General features: G+C 49.0%; 1 protein-coding gene across 5 annotated transcripts in view; it reads left to right on the top strand.

Moving 5' to 3' along the window:
- ELMOD2 (ELMO domain containing 2) overlaps positions 1–18781 on the top strand; it is a 965152-nt gene that overhangs the window by 835029 nt on the left and 111342 nt on the right. The window lies entirely within an intron of this gene.

Raw genomic sequence — 18781 nt, 5'->3', positions numbered from 1 at the left:
TTCAGGAAGTTTCCCCTGGCAGACCAGGGAACCACATGTATGTTGGATTTGTGGATTGTTAGGCCACATGCCACGCACATGTAGAATGAGACCCTCCACACCAGCGTGGGGGGAACAGGGACAACAAGGGCCTACAAGAGAACAGCAGGGTTACCAACAACAGCAGGGACTGCCACAGGGCAGCACGCAGCAACAGTTAGTAACACAACAACAGCCACAGACATATTCACTACCGCAACAACAGGTAGCGATATCACAACAACACCGAGTGGAGCAAGTACAGCAGCCCACTCAAATACAGGACCATAAGGTAACCTCGACCAATACACAGCTACAGCAAACACAACTGGGAAGGGTGACTGTCCTGGGACACAACCCTTACACAGGAAGTGGTCAATCATTATACCCACAATAGGACAGCCCACAGACGTCCTTGGTGTGTCCCATCCTGTCGGTAACACCTAATAGTGCGGAGGAACCACGCATTGAGGTAACGATAGGCGACAAAAAATTATCATTCCTTGTTGATACTGGGGCAACCCGGTCTTGCATAAGGGAAGGTAAATTTAAGATGTCAGATGAGGCCATGAACACCCAAGGATTCTCTGGGGCTAGGGGGTTGGTTCCCTTTACTGATAACATCTCCTTATCAATAGGGGATTATGACATGTCCGTCCCGCTGCTGTATTCAAGGGAGCCGCCAGTAAACATACTTGGGAGAGATATAATGAGCAGGTTGAATATAACAATCTCCTTCACGGAGGACGGCATAATTTGTTCCACCCCAGGAATAAACATGCTCACTGCACGGCAAATTATGCAAGCATACTGTGGGCAGACAGTGACTCGGGCTGAGCCAGTAGATGGCGAACTGTTCCAGTACGGAACAGACATGGCATTCGCATGGATGCCAGGAATAGAAGGGAAGATCTGGAGGAGGCCAACAGCCTATTTGTTCAGACCTGAGACACTAGCCAATGAACCAGAAGGAAAGGTGATTTCAGTGAGCATCGAGAGCATTATAGCGACTGCTGATTATATCGCAGTACATGCCCAAGACCAGGAAGGAAGAGCATGGAGGGCAGTGATAGCGCTGGCTGAGGGATGCAGGCTCACCCAGGTGTCCGATGAGGAGCTCTTTCAGAAGACAAGGAAGAGGGTGAAATGGTATTTATGATGAGTGTAAATATATGGCTAAGAGTGACATACAAGCAAGTGGCACAGAAAATTGCCATGGCACTTGAAGCACCCGCATCTACCCCAGTTCCCTTTTACGAGGAAGATATGGCAAAAGTTCCAACATCACTGTGGACCACTAGTCCCTATGACGTGGGCTGCATAAAGAGTATCGGGGGAGTAAGAATAAAACTGAAAAAGGGTGCAATACTCCCTAGAGTGAAGCAGTACCCACTATCAAAAGAGGCAGATGAGGGCATATACGAAACAATAACGGCCCTATTAAATAATGGCATACTGGTACCATCAGAATCACCATGTAACACGGCCGTGTACCCAGTGCGCAAAGCTAAAGGAGGGTCTTGGCGTTTCATCCAGGACCTCAGGCCCTTGAACAACATTGTGGAAGCAGAATACCCCATAGCAGCAAACCCGGCCACAATATTATGTGGAATTCCAGCAGAGGCCTCACGGTTTACAGTGATTGACCTCAAAAATGCCTTTTTCTCAATACCCCTGCACCCAGATTCACAAGACCTGACAAGCTTCACGTACAGAAACACAAAATGGAAACACACCAGGTTACCACAAGGGTACTGCGAGTCACCCTCAATTTTCAACAGAGTAATACAGATGGACTTGGGAAACATTGAATTGGAAAGTACGGTGCTGCAATATGTTGACGACATAATAATTTGCAGCACAAGCGAAAAAAGGTGCAGGGAGGACTCATTGAAAATGCTGACAATATTGGCTGAAAAAGGTTACAAGGTAGACAAAGAAAAGTTACAGTACTGTCAGGAACAGGTATTATACATTGGTCAACTAATATCCCAACACGGAAGAAAGATTGCACCACAAAGGGCACAGGCTATATCAAACACGCCACTGCCACAAATAGTGAGAGAATTGCAGCAGTTCCTGGGATTGTGCAACTACTGTAGAGCATGGGTTTTTGATTACAGCTCATACATAGGACCCCTACTTGAAGCATTGAGAGAAGCAAACAAAGGGGAGAAAAAATTGGGGTGGACAAGGGAAATGAAGGAAGCATTTGACGAGTTGAAAAACGCGATATCAACTGCTCCGGTACTGGCCACCCCAGATTATGAACGACAGTTCCTTATCTTTTCACATTGCGATTCAGCAGTAATGAAAGCAGTGTTGGCTCAGAAAACAAGCATGCGATACAAGCCAATAGCCTTCTACAGCGGTCACTTGGACCCTGTTATGTTAGGTCATTTCCTTTGTGAACAAGGTCTTGCCGCAGCTGCCTTCGCGGTAGAGAAATCATCTATTACAATGGGGTGCCCAACCACACTATTCGTGGAGCATGCACTATTTGCAATATTGAACAAGCCTAAGTCCACACTAACCACGCAGAGGGCGTCGGGTTATGAGATCATCTTATCTAGACCAGAACTATCTATTGTTAGATGCAGTACAGTTAACCCTGCAAGGTTTATAGCGGAAGTTATTGAGGAAGGTGACTATGTTCACGACTGTACGCAGACTACTGAAATGTACTCATGTAGTAGAAAAGTTGAAGAAGATGCGCTCAATGGAGGAGAGCTCTTGTTCATTGATGGGTCATCAACAATAGACCAGAGTGATGGGATAAAGAGAACTGGGGCAGCAGTTGTAAAAATGACAGAAGAATTGGTGTGTGTCCCGGTGAAATGTGTACAGTTACCACAGCATTATTCGGCTCAAGCAGCAGAATTGGTTGCACTGATCTTGGCGTTGAAGGAAAGCTTTGACAAAAGAGTTACTATATATTCTGATAGCGCATATGTCACGTCAACTGTCCACTCGGGGTTGACAAAATGGCGGAGAAGGGGGTTTAGGAGAGCTCACGGCACTCCAGTGCAACATGCTCTCTTATTAGCTGAATTAATTGAAGTAATCAATAATCCCCAAGAAATAGCTTTGGTCAAATGCCCCGCACACACTAATGGAGAAGATCATATCTCAAAAGGGAATGAAACAGCAGACGCACATGCCAAACATGCAGTGTATTTTGGTGAACTATGCAACCCCCCAGAGTCAGAGAGAGGGAGAGGGATAGCTAAACAGATGTTGATAAAAGAAGGGTACACCCATCTCCCAGCCACACAGATAATGGAATTACAGGCGGCAGCACCAATGGCAGAAAAGGAACTATGGGTAAAAAGAGCATGTACAATGTCACCAACTGACGCACTATGGCGTCAGGGTAACACTGGAAAGATGGTCATGCCATTGGCACTATTGAACACCGCCCTGGGCCAGCTCCATCACCCAGCTCATACAGGGAAGGAAGTTATTGCAGCACGAATCAGGGAAGACTGGTTTTGCCCCGAGTTAAATTCTCATGTAACAAATTTTATCAGCAATTGCCTTACATGCCAACAGTTTACGGCCGGTCACACGCTGCAAGTGATAAAAGGTACTATACCCCGGCCAGAGGGACCCTTCCTGCACATTCATATTGATTACGTTGATATGATCAATGTATGTCAAGGAAATAGGTATATGATTGTAGTGGTATGCCCATTCTCCAGGTGGATTGAGTCAGGACCCTGCTCACATGCAGATGCTTTCAGAGCAGCTAAATTTCTAGTGAGGGAGGTTTTCCCCAGGTGGGGAGTGTGTGAAGTACTGCGGTCAGATAACAGCCCGCACTTCGCTAATGAAATGTTTCAGCACATCACGTCCTTACTGGGCATTAAGCATACATTTGCGTGTGCATATCACCCGCAGGCCAACGGTGTATGTGAACGCCTGAATGGCCTATTGAAAGAGGAAATAGCAAAGATACAGCAAACAACAAAGAAGAGTTGGTTGTATTGTCTTCCACTAGCTCTATTTGAGCTAAGGAATAGGCCAGGGTCTGACCACCACCTCACTCCTCACGAGGTGGTGACCGGACGTCAAATGCGCCTTCCTCTAACGCCTACATCAAGAGCATTCACAGATTATGAAAACACTGCAACTGTTCTTGGTGATGAAATGTACCAATATGTGTCTTCTTTGATTGCTAGTGTAGCGTTTGTATCTCAACAGCTCGAGCGCACGCGGGGCGGGTCTAAGAGTTATCAACAAGAAGACACCGACAAAGAATTGGAAAAGGAAGGACTCAGCAAAATTGCTAAAGGTGACCACGTGCTACTCCGCAACTTCAATAGAAAGTGGAACAGCCCACGCTTTACTGGTCCTCACTTGGTAGAGGAGGTATCTACTAGAGCGGTGAAGTTGCAGGATAAGCGTGCCTGGAATCACCTACACGACGTGAAGATCTACAAACTCCAGACCCGCCCTAGCGTTACCGACGGGGCCATTGGAAGGACAACGACAGCATCACCTACAGAGAAGGAGACGTCGACCACAGCTGACGACGTTAGTGTCACTACACCCTATCACCCCCCAGAGTCCCCAGAGACAAGTACTGAAATAAACACTGGACACTTGCCCACAGCCCATCCCATGGTCTCGATTGAAAAGTAAACAGACTTCCGCCAATTGAGCCCCAAACACCCTGCCCACTAAGGTCACCCCAGTTGAAGGACATTATTTTGCGCACATACACATGTAAACACTTGTACGTTTTCTCTTTTTCTTCTCTCGCACATGCAGGTACCGTGTGTATTGTATTGTTAAGAAAATAAGTAACTAACAGCGTACATTGCCCAGGAGTAGATGCTAACCGCGGACGATAACTACCCTGAAGCCCTATCACACCAATTTGTATATCATATAAGAAGGCCAAAGTACCTAAAAAGAAGGAGGGTACACGTCTATTACACCGCATTTATTTTGGCCATAGAACAATCAATGCCCCATCTTCACCAGCACTTACCTGCTCTAAGAGATAGATCACTTAGGTTGGCGTGGGAACAGCTGTTCGCCTGGGCACTGAACGACTACTTGATAGGGAGGGCTTGATAACGACAACTAACCATATTTACAAGCATATTGAGAATTTTCAGGCGGGCAACTTTAACGTCGCAAGAATAAGCTGCCGGACTGCAGCAAGGTAAGAACAAATGCCGGTGAGACTAGCTTTTGTAATAAAAATGATAGGAGTACTGGTCATCACTGGTCTATTGGCTGCCTCTGTATGGCAGAAAAGTTATGCTGTCAATATTATGGCTGCACCCAAACTTAACGTACCCCCTCCCACGGCTGCAACAGGTGTTACGTCAGGTGGTACTAGCAACCCTCCGCATAAGGGAAGTAGAGTTAAACGCAGCACGTTCTCAGATAACAAGGGTATTGATAATTACATAACAGATTCAGCACACGTCTCGAACAACATGTGGTACCAGCACATGACCCAAATAGGTAAGCAGACAACAGAAGATAGCTGTTATGTCTGCTCATTGATCCCATACGCTATGAGCGCTTCTCGAACATTCGTTGCCACAGAAATAGAAGAGAAGACGGCACGATGTATAATATATCTGGCACTATTCCAAACGAGAGGGCGATTTCAAGGAACGGTGGTGAGAATGGTGTGGAAAACGCGAGACACATATCCATACGAAAACAATTTCCTCAAGTCATATTTGAGTTACCACAAGAGCAGTTTGCATGCTGAAGCGTTCAGGTACATGACAAGTGGCCCTGAAAAGGGAGAAACGAAGAAAGTAACACTACAATACCTACCATGTGATTGGTACGCCACTGTAGTTCCGGGCACACAAGGCTGTTGGGAAAGACCACTGGTAACAATAACAGGGAAGGTATACATGAACAATGAATGGGACATAGGTGTGGTCGGTAGCAACATGGTAACAAAAGAAAATATTACCACCATAAAGGAACACAATGACAGATGTTGGACGATATGGGGCAAGTACGTACCCATGCTGACATGGATGGAGAAGGATGAAGACCCAATGAGCATACTACCGTTGACCGCACCCAAGTTATGCTACCAAAACAGAGGAGATGTGGTGGTGGGATACAACACCAACTGTGCAAGCGTGTTAGAGTTACCAGATGGGGGGGTGCAGGAACAGCAGTGTTAATGGATCACTACTGGGCCTGCGGAAATAAGGCATATCACACCCTGCCCCCGTTGTGGAATGGTATATGCACAATGGTACACATTAATGTACCATCACTAGTGGTGCCCCAAAAACATGTGAACATGGCCAACTTCCCCAAAATGGATGAAGGGAACAAGAGGAAGAAGAGATCGGTACAACCACAGAGGGGTTCGGACAACGACAACAACAACAATAATGTCCTGAACAGGAAAAAGAGACAAGGAGAACCTCTGACAGGAAACTACCTGTGGGGAAGGTCGGAAACAGCACTCACTTCTATCCCACCAGAACATAGATTATTTAGCAGAGCCGCAATGATGTTCTCGTCAATAATACACCCTGGACTACAAGCTTATGCAAACGCTAAATGGCTCCAGATAACCCGATGGGAGCTGATGATGACCATTAATTCAACAGTAAACGGATTCAACGCAATAAAAGAGGAACTACGAGCAGTGAGGATGGTAGCACTACAGAACAGATATGTATTGGATCTCCTTACAGCAATGGAGGGAGGAGTTTGCGCAAAGATAGGACAATCATGCTGCACATATATTCCTGCTAACGATGCCGACAATGGTACACTCACCGAAGCAGTATCACAACTGGCCCAAATGCACTCCAAAATGATGGAAGAAAGTAAAGGAGTGAAGAAGGATGACAGCTGGTTTTCATTGTTATGGTCATGGATGCCATCATGGCTGTCGAACGGGCTGAAGATTATAGTTGGATGTATAATAAGGTTCTGGAAGGCCCGGAAGGCATGCACTACAGACGAAATGATCGAAATGGTTGGTATGCACACCTTGATGCCAACTGATGATGACCAGCACACAGACACCATAATAAAGGAAAGAGAGAGACTGCGCAAACAGATCATCACCAACCACTTGGACCTGCATCCGTAAAGCTCGAAAACCCAAGAAACCCGAGGAGCTACATCGGGAGATGGGTATACTGCAAACCGGGAGGAAGTTGTGTATATATGTATTGGTCATTTGAGGACCATGTAAACCACTATGGACACCTGGGAGGAGTAACTAAAATATGGAGAATAAGAGGAGATAAAGAAAAGGATTTGTTTGTGGTCGACAAGTCGACCAGAGGGGGACTGAAGTGGGAGAATGGGAGAAAAGACTCCCCCCCCCCCCCCCCCAACCCCCCATCACCGTTAGAGATGCCATGACGACCTAGCCAACTGTCAAGACCACCCGTATAACCATGCACACTGGACACCCCCACACCAATCCACACGAAGAACATACTCAGTGCTATGACGTAGGTGACGGACACACCCACTGACGCGCATCTTTATTATTTTTCACATAGGTTCTCCGAAATGCAGAAACGCAAGACGCATTCGTTTACATGCTTGCTGACGCTTCTCCCGACCCTTGCATTGCAATGAAAATACAGCGAAGACATGATACTGCCTGTGAAGCAATGTGACACCGCAACTTAAGTGCCGTCCATTAAACATCCCCACCTATGCGCCAGGCCCTAGTAGGCCGCAAGCAAGAGCCTCCATGAACACTGGGTGAGCAAGAGTACAATTGCTGACCCTGCAGAACGAGCCCAGCGAGAAATGATAGCCAAGTGAGCGATGTTGCAACTCGTATGCTACCAGCCGACGCCAAGGTCGCACCTGTAAGCAAAGCCAGACACGCAGAGGCAAATACAACTTTAAATGTGCAGAATTCTGCCTCAGCCACGGTCTCTCCTCACGTGACCAAGCCAAACCTGACAGGGTGCCAGACCCACGAGGGAGAAGTCGCCTGGGTCCCACGTCTGGGACACAGGCTGCAACAATGAAATGACCCAATGGACACCTACAGCGATGGGAATGGTCTGCTCTCAGGCATATGAGCAAATCCACACATTGTCTGCACGAACACATAGTTACATATTGTTGCAAATGACAGGTACACCGCGAGCTGGGAACAACGATGGTCCCAGGCTGGGGGGCTCGCGAGTGGACCAATCAGAACATGGGGCACTCATCACTGACGCCACTAACATTAGCCAATCATTAGGGGTCTTTGTGTAGCAATTTTCAAGTATCTAATAGAAGGGACAACCCAAGTGTACCACCTGACTGACCCTTAACCACTAACAGCGTTCTCTATACGTATGCTATACTAACCCTACCACTCGAGGAACCAATCCAGAGTGGCGATAGGTTTTTTGCTAACTTTCCCAGGTGACGCAAGTAGCGCGTCATACTGAGGCAAAAAGGGGCCTGCGAGCCCCATGAATTTCAAGAGTCTGGACGGACGCGTACGATCCTAGACCCATCCCTGCCTTTATTCAATAAACAGCAGAACCACCTTGCTTCTTGTGTGTGTCTCCCACTCCTTTTTTGGGATACGCGGGAGGAGTTGGGGCCTCCCAGCCCAGAGGTCCGCGGAAGGCCCAGCCGACCCCGGGAGAAACTCCCCGACACTGCGGATGAGTCTAGTCTGTAATCGAAACATCAACCAGGTCATCTGTTTAATTGCCCTTTTTGTCAGTTGATCAGTAAATAACGTGGTAGAAATGATTGCCGGAGTGTGATAATTGTTTGAGATTATTGGTGAACAGTGCTCTTTGAGTGCAGAATAGCTGATCGCTTCAAATAACAGAAATGTACCCATGGCACATGAAACTAATACATATGCCACCAGATTAGATGTTTCATTGTCAACTAGTTAAACTAGATACTTTACCGTGTATTTCTTCTTTAAGTCATGTTTTATAAGAGTAGGGATGAGTTGAAAAGTAACATTACCACACAGGAATAGAATACTTAAATAGCCATGTATCCAGTGATAAGTGGACATTTGGCATTCAATTATTTTATTACAAAAAAGTATATATAAATAACAAAATTAAAACTTATATATTCACCTCTTTCAACATCTTGCTGCGAGAGCCCACACATTGACCAGTAGAACTTTGAAATGTGTAGTGAATGGCAAATATGGTCCACGCTGGGATAACTCGACGCACTTTGATTCCAAGTCTTTCATGAATCTGCCAACTATATTCTCTGTACGCCATAAAATAGTACCATCCGTTAAGGTAATGTAAAATGTTCAGTTGATAAGAGAAGTGCAATGTACAGTGCTTGAAAGTAGTTTTAAAAAAAAGATTTCCTGAGACATTTTATTATTGTGACAAGACCAATAATCTTGGATTGTCAAGGTCGGTATGGGAACCCCTCAACAGGGAGGAGAGAAGCCCACCAGGAAGCACTTCAGAGACATTCCTACCCCTGAGGTGTGGACAGTGCTAGCAGAGACTGTTCCAATTCCTGTGCCCACCACACCATGCCAGCATCTGTGTCTGGCAACTCTTTCCTCCGGCCTTGTCTCTTTATCAGGATACTGGCCAGTGCTGTTCTTTACTTGGAGAACGCCACAGAGAGATGCTGGGAGACAGTGAAGGCAAAGCAAGAGAACCAACATCAGCAACAGGACATAAGAGCATAAGAGAACCGCCCCAGCCCTGCAGATACCAGAACACAGCAGCGCACCTACCAAAGAGAGAGACGGGTGCAATTGTTGCAGCCATGCACCAGAACAGCGCAGAAACTTGCATCACGAAAATGGCCAAGTCCGCCTGAAAGCGCACAAGGCTTCCTAGACCACCAAGGAGGAGCTGGGTAAAGGGAATACCCCCCTTCCAAACTTACCAAGCCAGGCCACAGGAATGGGGCCCAAACCACGAACTAGGATTCTGAACTTCTGCACCACCATATTCCTGAAGCAGCAAGCTCACGTAAAGAAAGCAGGCTGTGCTTCGCCCCCTTTTTAAGACTTTTCCCTGCACATTCATACTGCATGCCCTGGCAAGATTGTTTAGGGAAAATCAGCCAATACTCACAGGGGGAAGAATACTTAATCTGGGGAAAGGAAGCAGGAAGTGGGGGTTTTTCCAGTGAGATTCGAGGTGGAGGGCATGCAATAGACCAGCAGGAGGGAGTGGTGGCTTGTGCAGGAAATCTGTGGAGCAGGTGAGATATTTGCTCAGGAGTGATAGTGTTTCTGAAGGGTGCCTGAGTAGGGGTGTGCAAGTAGTAGTATTGGACTGAGGATAGTGGTAGCAGAGAGCTAACATCAAAATATGGCGGTGAGAACTAGGAGGAGTGAAACATCTGGGGAGCTGAAGATTGGCGGGAGTGGTAAGGAGGGGTGGCTAGTAAGAGTGGAAAGGAGGAGGTGAGCATGTTAATGACTGAATAAACTTGAATCGGACAGAGCAAGTGCAAAGCACTCTCCCTGTTTCCCATAGAAAACTAATCCTTGGATAATGTAGGGACAGTTAGGAAGTCCCTGAGGGAGTCTAGAGAAATGAGGCCTATTGCCTTTAGGCCCGCATCCCAGCTCAGGTACCTTATATGGCCTGGAAGCAAACCATAAGGCAGCAGCCTGCTGTGGCAGCATATAGAACAACATGGCAATGAAGAAAGTACAGTGCCAACATGGTTATGTTGCTTACTTTTGGTCAAGTGGACCGTTTATACACCACTTATGTTTGTTGTTGTAAAAAATATGTATTTAAATCTAAATTACTTGAACAATTTTTACCCAAACAGTTCTCATCCTGAAATAGTAATTTGAAAAAAATAAAGTTCCAACAACATGTGACACTATTTCAGTGAATACTGGGGGGATAGAGCATTTGAATATACAGATTACTGCGCTGATCCTGATGGTTGGGAGTGGGTCCTGCTGCCGGTTCTTGGGAGACGATGCTCTTCCGTCTCATTGAGTTATAAGTGGGTTTTTGGTAAGAACCTCGTTCACCTGGGCACTGGAATACTGTTAATATTGGTTGTGGCTTGACTTAAATTGTCAAGCAATAAATGAGGAGTCTTTACTTGTTTCTAGGGTATAACAGTGATGTATTACACACTTAAAGCTGACACGTGTTTCAACCCTACATGGGTCTTTTTCAAGGCTTTGGTGAGTTTACATAATGTGCAAAAGTATTCATAATGGTTTGTGAGCATTTGAGTAGTGAAAATCCAAGGTGAATTGTCCTGTGTTATAGAGTGTTGCATTTGGTTGTGTTGTGACATATTGGTGCATAGATGAGATGTGGTGATGGTGGCAAGAAACCACATGGCATAAGAAATGAGTATATTGCATGAGTGGCATGGTGATAGTTGTGAGTGAACACGAATTTGAACAATGCATTATGAGTACGGTAATATACATGAGTTTGTCACATTGTTGAAAACCTGTAAAAGGCCATGTCAAATTGGTATGCAGCACCAAGGAAGAGAATAGAGAGGGAGATAGTTTGCATTAGTTGTTGCTGGTTTGGGTACTGGGCCATGTGTAGCCTAGGAAAGAATTTAGCTGATTGATATGGTTCCTTACCGTGTGTGTTATACGTGGTAATGCTGTTGTGGGTGTGAGCTCTTGAGTAAGGGCTCTTGTTGAGTAACCTGTGGGGTAAACATAACTGTTATGCAGTTAGGCACCATTGTGGTCAAAACTTGGGGTGGAGGAGGTGGTCTCCGATAAGTGTTTCATGGTGGTGGGGCATGCCAAATGGGCCTGGCAAGGTGCCATTTGTAGAGGCTGGGTTGAGCACTCAGTGCTTGCGAGTTTACAACCACACAATAATACAAGTATTCCAGTGCCCAGGTGAACAGGGTTCTTACCAAAACCCTGCTATTTCAGTGAACAGTGAGCACGTTAGATTGTCAGAGTGAAAGCGTTAGCTATTTCCACAAAATAATAATACATGTTATTAGAAGTAAACATGCTAAAGACAGATGTATTATTACAGGTTAAGATAGATGGGTGGCTGGAAGAAGAAAAGGCAACTGCTAGTGCCATCACAATACAAAGTAATTCATCCTGTCAGGCTGGTAAAAGGACAGTAATGTTTTGTACAGTACCATTTGGCATATATTTGTAATAATGTAGTCCTTTACTTATTCATTTTTGGAAACACACAAACGAACAGTGCACTGAAGTTCTTACATCAAGGCCATCATCATTCAAAGAACAGAACGGGTATTACACGCTGCCCTAAATTCACTCTGCAGTGTAATGTACTGTGTAGGGTGGGTCTTCTTCCAATAGATAGGCCCCACATGTGGGATTCTCCTGACAAGTGTTTTCAGCTAACGTGGGCACCTTTTCACTTGACAGCATTGACACTAAGTGGAGACATCTTCCATTCAACTGGGTTCCGGATCATATAATCGTCCTTGCTTTCACTGCCTTGCTCCAATAGTTCTTACTTTTCTCCAGCATGGGGTCTGGCATGGATTCACATGCTCATGAATATTCACCGTCGTCAGGCCGGGAATCCTCGGTATAGAAAAAAATCAGTATCAGTTTTGTTTGTGATCTGTCTTTCTTAGTAGTAACCAATCACTGGTCTCTGGGTCATACTGCCCCCAGCCAATGACTGCCCTCTCCCTAAGCCCCACCTCTGGCAGCCATCCTCAGATTTTTACCGCACGTTCAAGTGTTGGGAGTCCTCGTGCTGTAGCTCTCGAGCTTTTGCTGCGTTTTCGCGCTTTTTCATGAGATTTTTCTCATTTTTCGGTTAAATAGAGCCTCAAGCTCCACCGTTTCTACATCCGATCAACGGGAATCCGTTTCAGAGTTTTCTACGCCCCTCAAGGGTGAAGATTTCGTCGAGTTACGCTTTTGGAGGATTCCAGAAGTTCCGAGGCCTACCCCGGACATGGCCCAGGAGAAAGGAAGCTCGACGCCCGGGAAGCTGTTCAGGACCTGCCTTGGATGCCAGCTTCAGAATGTTTTCAAGGAGGACGAGCATTCGTTATGCCTGTACTGTCTCCATGAGGACAAGAGGTACACGGAGAAGGACTGTGCGTTTTGTGGGAACGTCAGAGCGGACCAGGAAGGATCGCCACCTCCGTCTCGCCAACTGGCTGGAAGGGAAGAGCCCGTCTGGCCAGAAGAAAAAAAAGAAGTCCGAGCGGTGGTCTAAGTCCTGTGAGGGCGCCCCGGCGACGGGGGACCAGCAAAAGGCTAAGCACCGCAAGTCTGTGGGCACCGAGAGTGCCGAACGGTCGGGCTCCTTGGCTGCCAGGCAGGGCGCATCCTCCCCGGCGCCATCAACCACCAGCCAACGCTCTGGCTCGGGTAAGAGGAAGTCTGAGAACCCGGCAAAGCTTCTGGAGAGGCCCCGGTCGATCTCGAAGAATCCAGCAGAGGGGGAGCGAGGCTCACTTCGGCGGCCATTTTGTCAGCGATTTAGTCCTTATGCTCGGAGATAGGGACAAGGTTGCCCCTCCCCCTGACAGAGGTACCTGAGCCAGACCCGACGGGGGAACCGGAGCCAGGACCTTCGGAAAGTCCACCGCATAAGAAGAGGAGGACGCATCCTACGCCACCTCTCCCACCTCTGCGGCCTGCTCTGTCTTCCCCCGAGTCTACTACCCACGGGGATGATACAGGCACGGACACGGCTACGACAGGTACAGATGACGACGGAGGCGACGACGGGACGTGTCCCCTGTCGCCCCCTGCTCGGGCGTCCCCACCCGACGAGATTGGATCCTTTCATGCCATGATTTCCAGGGCATCCAAGCTCTTCCAACTCTGCCCAGAAGAGAAGAAGAAGGAAGGGTTCCTTTACCAACGGCGCAAGGCTAAAAGGAAGACGGTCCCCGCCGTACCGCTTCTTGATGACATCTGGGATGAGGGGCTCGACCTCATCAAGAACCCTGCCACGGTGCCGGCAAAGAGGGACCGGTACGAGAAGAAGTACCGGGTCCCCGACGCTGCCCCCTTGCGCCTTCGGGCGCAACCTACCCCGGATTCGGTCATCTCGGCAGCGGCAAAGAAGAAAGCTGGGGGGGCATCGGCCTCGACATCAACTTCCCCGCCGGACGGCGAGGGCAGGAAGCTGGACACGATGGGACAATGGATCATCTCATCCGCAGCGACGACTATCAAGGCGGCCAACGCCCTGGCTATTGTAGCCCGCTACGACAGGGAGTTGTGGTTCAAAATCGCCCCTCTGTTGGACTTCCTTCCGGACGCCAAAATGGCTGAGGCCCTTGAAATCGTACAGGAAGGTGAGATTGCTTCGGACGACACCATCACGGTGGCAACGGACATTGTCGACACCGGTTTCCGTCAGTTGGGCAACGGCGTTTGCTTGAGACGACGAGGATGGCTCAAGGCCACGGATTTCCGCCAGGACGTACAAACCAAGGTTTTGGACATGCCCTTCGACGGGAACAACCTGTTTGGGAAAGCGGTTGATGAGTCCCTTCAGGTCATCAAGACAGACACAGAGACTGCCCGGGCACTGGGAGTGCTCCAACAACGACGGCCGTCCTTTCGGAGCTCCGGAGGCAGACAAGGTGCCTTCAAGGGTTCCGGCAGTGGCTCCTCCACGTACCGCCAAGCGGCAAGATCTTCGTCCCAGGAAGCCTACAGGGGACGCGGCAAGTCAGGTGGTGCCCGTCGACAGGGAGGTCAAGGAGGCAAGGCGGCCTCCAAACAAGATTGAACCGACCGTGGGGTCGGGCCCCCGCCGAAGCACCCCAGTGGGAGGCCGGCTGGCGAGGTTCGTCAGCGTGTGGGAGTCCATCTCCACCGACCGTTGGGTGCTGGACGCCCTGGCCCAAGGGCACGCCCTTGAGTTTCAGAAGAAGTGCCCTCGCGTTCCACCCGTGGCCAGGAAGGAAAATCACGTCCCTCAACTACTGTTGGAAGTAAGGGCGATGCTCAAGAAGGGTGCCATAGAGCTCGTCGCAAAGAGGCTTCGGGGCTCCGGAGTTTACTCAAGGTACTTCCTCGTGAAAAAGAAGATAGGAGGATGGCGCCCCATCCTGGACCTGCGACGACTGAACAAGTACATCAAGGCACAGAAGTTCCGTATGGTCACCCTCCAGCACGTGCTGAGACAGCTGGAGGAGGGCGATTTCCTGTCGTCGTTGGACTTGGAGGATGCGTACTTCCACATCCCCATTCTAAAAAGACACGGAAAGTTCCTCAGGTTCGTGGTTCAAGGGCGGCACTACCAGTTCAAGGCCCTCCCGTTCGGATTGAAGTCGGCACCCAGGGTGTTCACCAAGTGCTTCGCACCGGTGGCGGGGCGGCTGCGCCTACAGGGGATCCACGTCTACCCCTACCAGGACGACTGGCACATCCAGGCAAGGACAAGGGAGATCGCCGTGGAGCACACTGCGAAGACCGTCCAGCTTCTCACGGACCTGGGATTCTCCATCAACTTTCCAAAATCCCACCTGGTTCCGTCGCAAGTCGCCCTGTTTCTGGGAGCCAAGCTCGACACAGTGGCGCGGCTGGCCTCGCCGTTGGAGGAAAGGACCAGGACCATTCTGGGGAAGGTGCAGCGTCTGCTGGCCACGGACATGACCAGGGTAAGATCTATGAAGTCCCTCCTCGGGATGATGTCCTCCTGCATTTGTCTGGTGCGCCTTTGCAGGCTTCGGATGCGCCCCTTCCAAGAGTTCCTTGACGCTTGCTGGGTTCAGTCGACGGGCAGCTTCGAGGACAGGATCCCTCTCAACGAGACGTTCCATCAGGCACGGGGGGGGTGGTGGGTACTCGCTCCCATCTGTCGGCGGGCACGGACTTTCAGACCCCAGCTCACCAGGTGACGGTGACGACGGACGCCTCCCTGGAAGGTTGGGGAGCGCACTCCGGAGATCTTCACGCGAGAGGCCTTTGGGTCCCGGAGGAGAAGTCGCTCCACATCAACATCTTGGAGCTCTGCGCAGTGTTCTGCGCCCTCAGGTCCTTTCTTCCGTCCCTCAAGGGCAAGGTGGTGAGGATCTTCACTGATAACACCACCACGATGTTCTACATCCGGAAGCAGGGCGGAACCAGGTCCCCGGCCCTATCCAAGAAGCCCAGGATTTGTGGTATTGGGCCGTCGCCCAAGGGATGTTTCTGGTGCCTCTTCATCTGGCGGGAATAAAAAACACGATCGCCGACTCACTCAGCAGGGAGTTGCGCTCGTGTCACGAGTGGGAACTACGCCAGGATCAAGTGGATCGACTCTTCCGACAATGGGGCGAACCCCAAATCGATCTCTTCGCGACGGCGATGAATTCCAAGTGCCGGAGGTTCGCCAGCAGGTTCCCCCAGCCAAGGAGCATGGGCGATGCTTTCTCGTTCCCCTGGGACGACCTATTTCTTTATGCGTTCCCTCCGCTGCCATTGCTGCTCCGGCTCATCAACCAGCTCAAGAGGTCCCGGTGCAGGATGATGCTCGTCGCACCGGCGTGGCCGAGACAGATCTGGTTCCCGGACCTTCTGGACTTGTCAACGTCCACACCAGTCAAGCTACCGACGGACGCAGACCACCTCTCCAGAGAAGGAGGCGCCATTCTTCACCACAACCCGGTGTCGCTGAACTTGCAGGCCTGGCTCCTGCAGCGCTAGACTTTGGAGGGTACGACATCCCGGCCGACTGCAGAGAGGTTCTTGCAAATGCCAGGGCGTCCTCAACTCTCAAGTGCTACGGACATAAATGGAAGAGGTTCTCTGTCTGGTGCCGTGCACAGAAGATTAACCCTCTGCGGATTACGGCCCCTCAAGTACTGCCGTACCTACTGTCGCTGGCCAAGGCTGGACTGGCTCACGCCTCCATCAAAATACATCTGGCTGCAATCTCCCGATATACCAGGACTACGGGACGGGCGTCCTTGTGGTCTCATTGCCTGGTGAAAGAATTCATGAAGGGACTATTCCGATCATTCCCGCCGGTGAAGGCTCCTGCCCCGGCGTGGGAGCTTAATGTGGTGCTGACCAGGCTCATGGGGACCCCATTCAAGCCTATGCATTTGGCGCCTTTGAAGTTCCTGTCATGGAAGACAGCTTTCCTCGTGGCCATCACCTCTGCATGACGAGTGGGAGAGATCCAGGCCCTTTCTTGCAAGCCTCCATACTTGACTTTTCATGACACGAGGGTGGTGCTGAGGACGCACCCCTCCTTTATGCCCAAGGTGCCGTCGGACTTCCACCTCAACGAGCCCTTGGTGTTGCCAGTTTTCTTCCCGTCGCCTTCGTCGCCGGCCGAGAGGACTTTGCACTCGCTGGATGTAGCTAGAGCGCTGAAGTTCTACGTGGACCGCACAAAGAGTTTTCGGAAGACGTCACAGCTCTTTGTGAACTTTGGGACTGTGAATCAAGGGAAGGATCTCTCGAAGACTTCCATTTCCAGATGGCTCTCCGGCTGCATCATGCACTGTCACCGGTTGGCAAACCGACCGCTGGCCGGCCGTCCGAGAGCCCATTCGAACAGAGCGATCGCTGCTACCACGGCGTTCCTGTCTGGTGTGCCCCTGCTGGACATCTGTAGGGCTGCGACATGGAGGTCGACGCACACCTTCACAAGATTCTACTGCGTCGATCGGGACTCCAGGGAGGAGTCCAGGGTCAGCCAAGCAGTGCTGCGCAACCTGTTCGCCTAAGGTGAGCCTGGTGAGGAGGTAAGAGATGCTTAATGTTGAGTTGTTGTATTGCTTAATGTTGAGTCAGTTGCCACCTCCTGTGGTTGTGCATGTGTGTACTGCTATGTATTCTCTTATTCCTGAGCATGTGAATCCATGCCAGACCCCATGCTGGAGAAGGAACAAGTTACTTACCTGTAACTGGTGTTCTCCAGCATGGGTCTGGCATGGATTCACATGCGAACCCTCCCGCCTACCCCTCCGCGGCTCTTCACTTGGTCATACTGCCACTTTACGTGCTACCAAATCTGAGGATGGCTGCAAGAGGCGGGGCTTAGGGAGAGGGCAGTCATTGGCTGGGGGCAGTATGACCCAGAGACCAGTGATTGGTTACTACTAAGAAAGACAGGTCAGAAACGAAACTGATACTGATTTTTACTATACCGAGGATTCCCGGCCTGACGACGGGAAATATTCATGAGCATGTGAATCCATGCCAGACCCATGCTGGACAACAACAGTTACAGGTAAGTAACTTTTTCCTTCTCTTGCTTACATTTCTTCATCTGTGTACTTTGTTTCGAGCATGAATACATACACGAAGAGTGGCTTCTGCAAATTTGAAATTGGCTTTGTGGTTAAGATGCAAGGGTGTTGAAGGCACACAGATGAAAAGTGTAGATAAAACATGCATGAGCTTAAAAAGTATAGTTAAAACATGTTTCCAAAACTTATAATTATGCAACATTGGTAATCAAGAACTGCTAACAATTCTGCAATACTAAAGTTAATGAACAACTGTTGATCACGGATGTGAAAACCCAGATTAGCATAGAGATAATAAGATTAATGTGGAAGCAAAAGTGGAACATCTTTTCATATTTGAGCATTTTTTACAACAATGTATTAGTTGCGCACATGCATTTATCCAAAAAATAACATGCTGATTTGGTAACATAAAACACTTATTATCATTATTCTTACCGATGTACAAGTATATTGTAGTTTCACTGAGATGGAGTAAGTAATTTGACACAGCACAAAACTAGTTTAAAGCAAAGAGCTAACAAAGAGACACATGAGGATAATAAAGATAAAACAGAGACAGACTCTGTTGATATGTATGTCAGAAGTGAGGGTCTTACGCAGGTCCATGGCTGCATGTGAT

The sequence above is a fragment of the Ambystoma mexicanum genome, chromosome 6q (assembly GCF_040938575.1).
Source record: "Ambystoma mexicanum isolate Mex_15411 chromosome 6q, UKY_AmexF1_1, whole genome shotgun sequence".
NCBI lineage: Eukaryota > Metazoa > Chordata > Amphibia > Caudata > Ambystomatidae > Ambystoma > Ambystoma mexicanum.
This window is presented reverse-complemented; position numbering and strand designations above follow the sequence as displayed.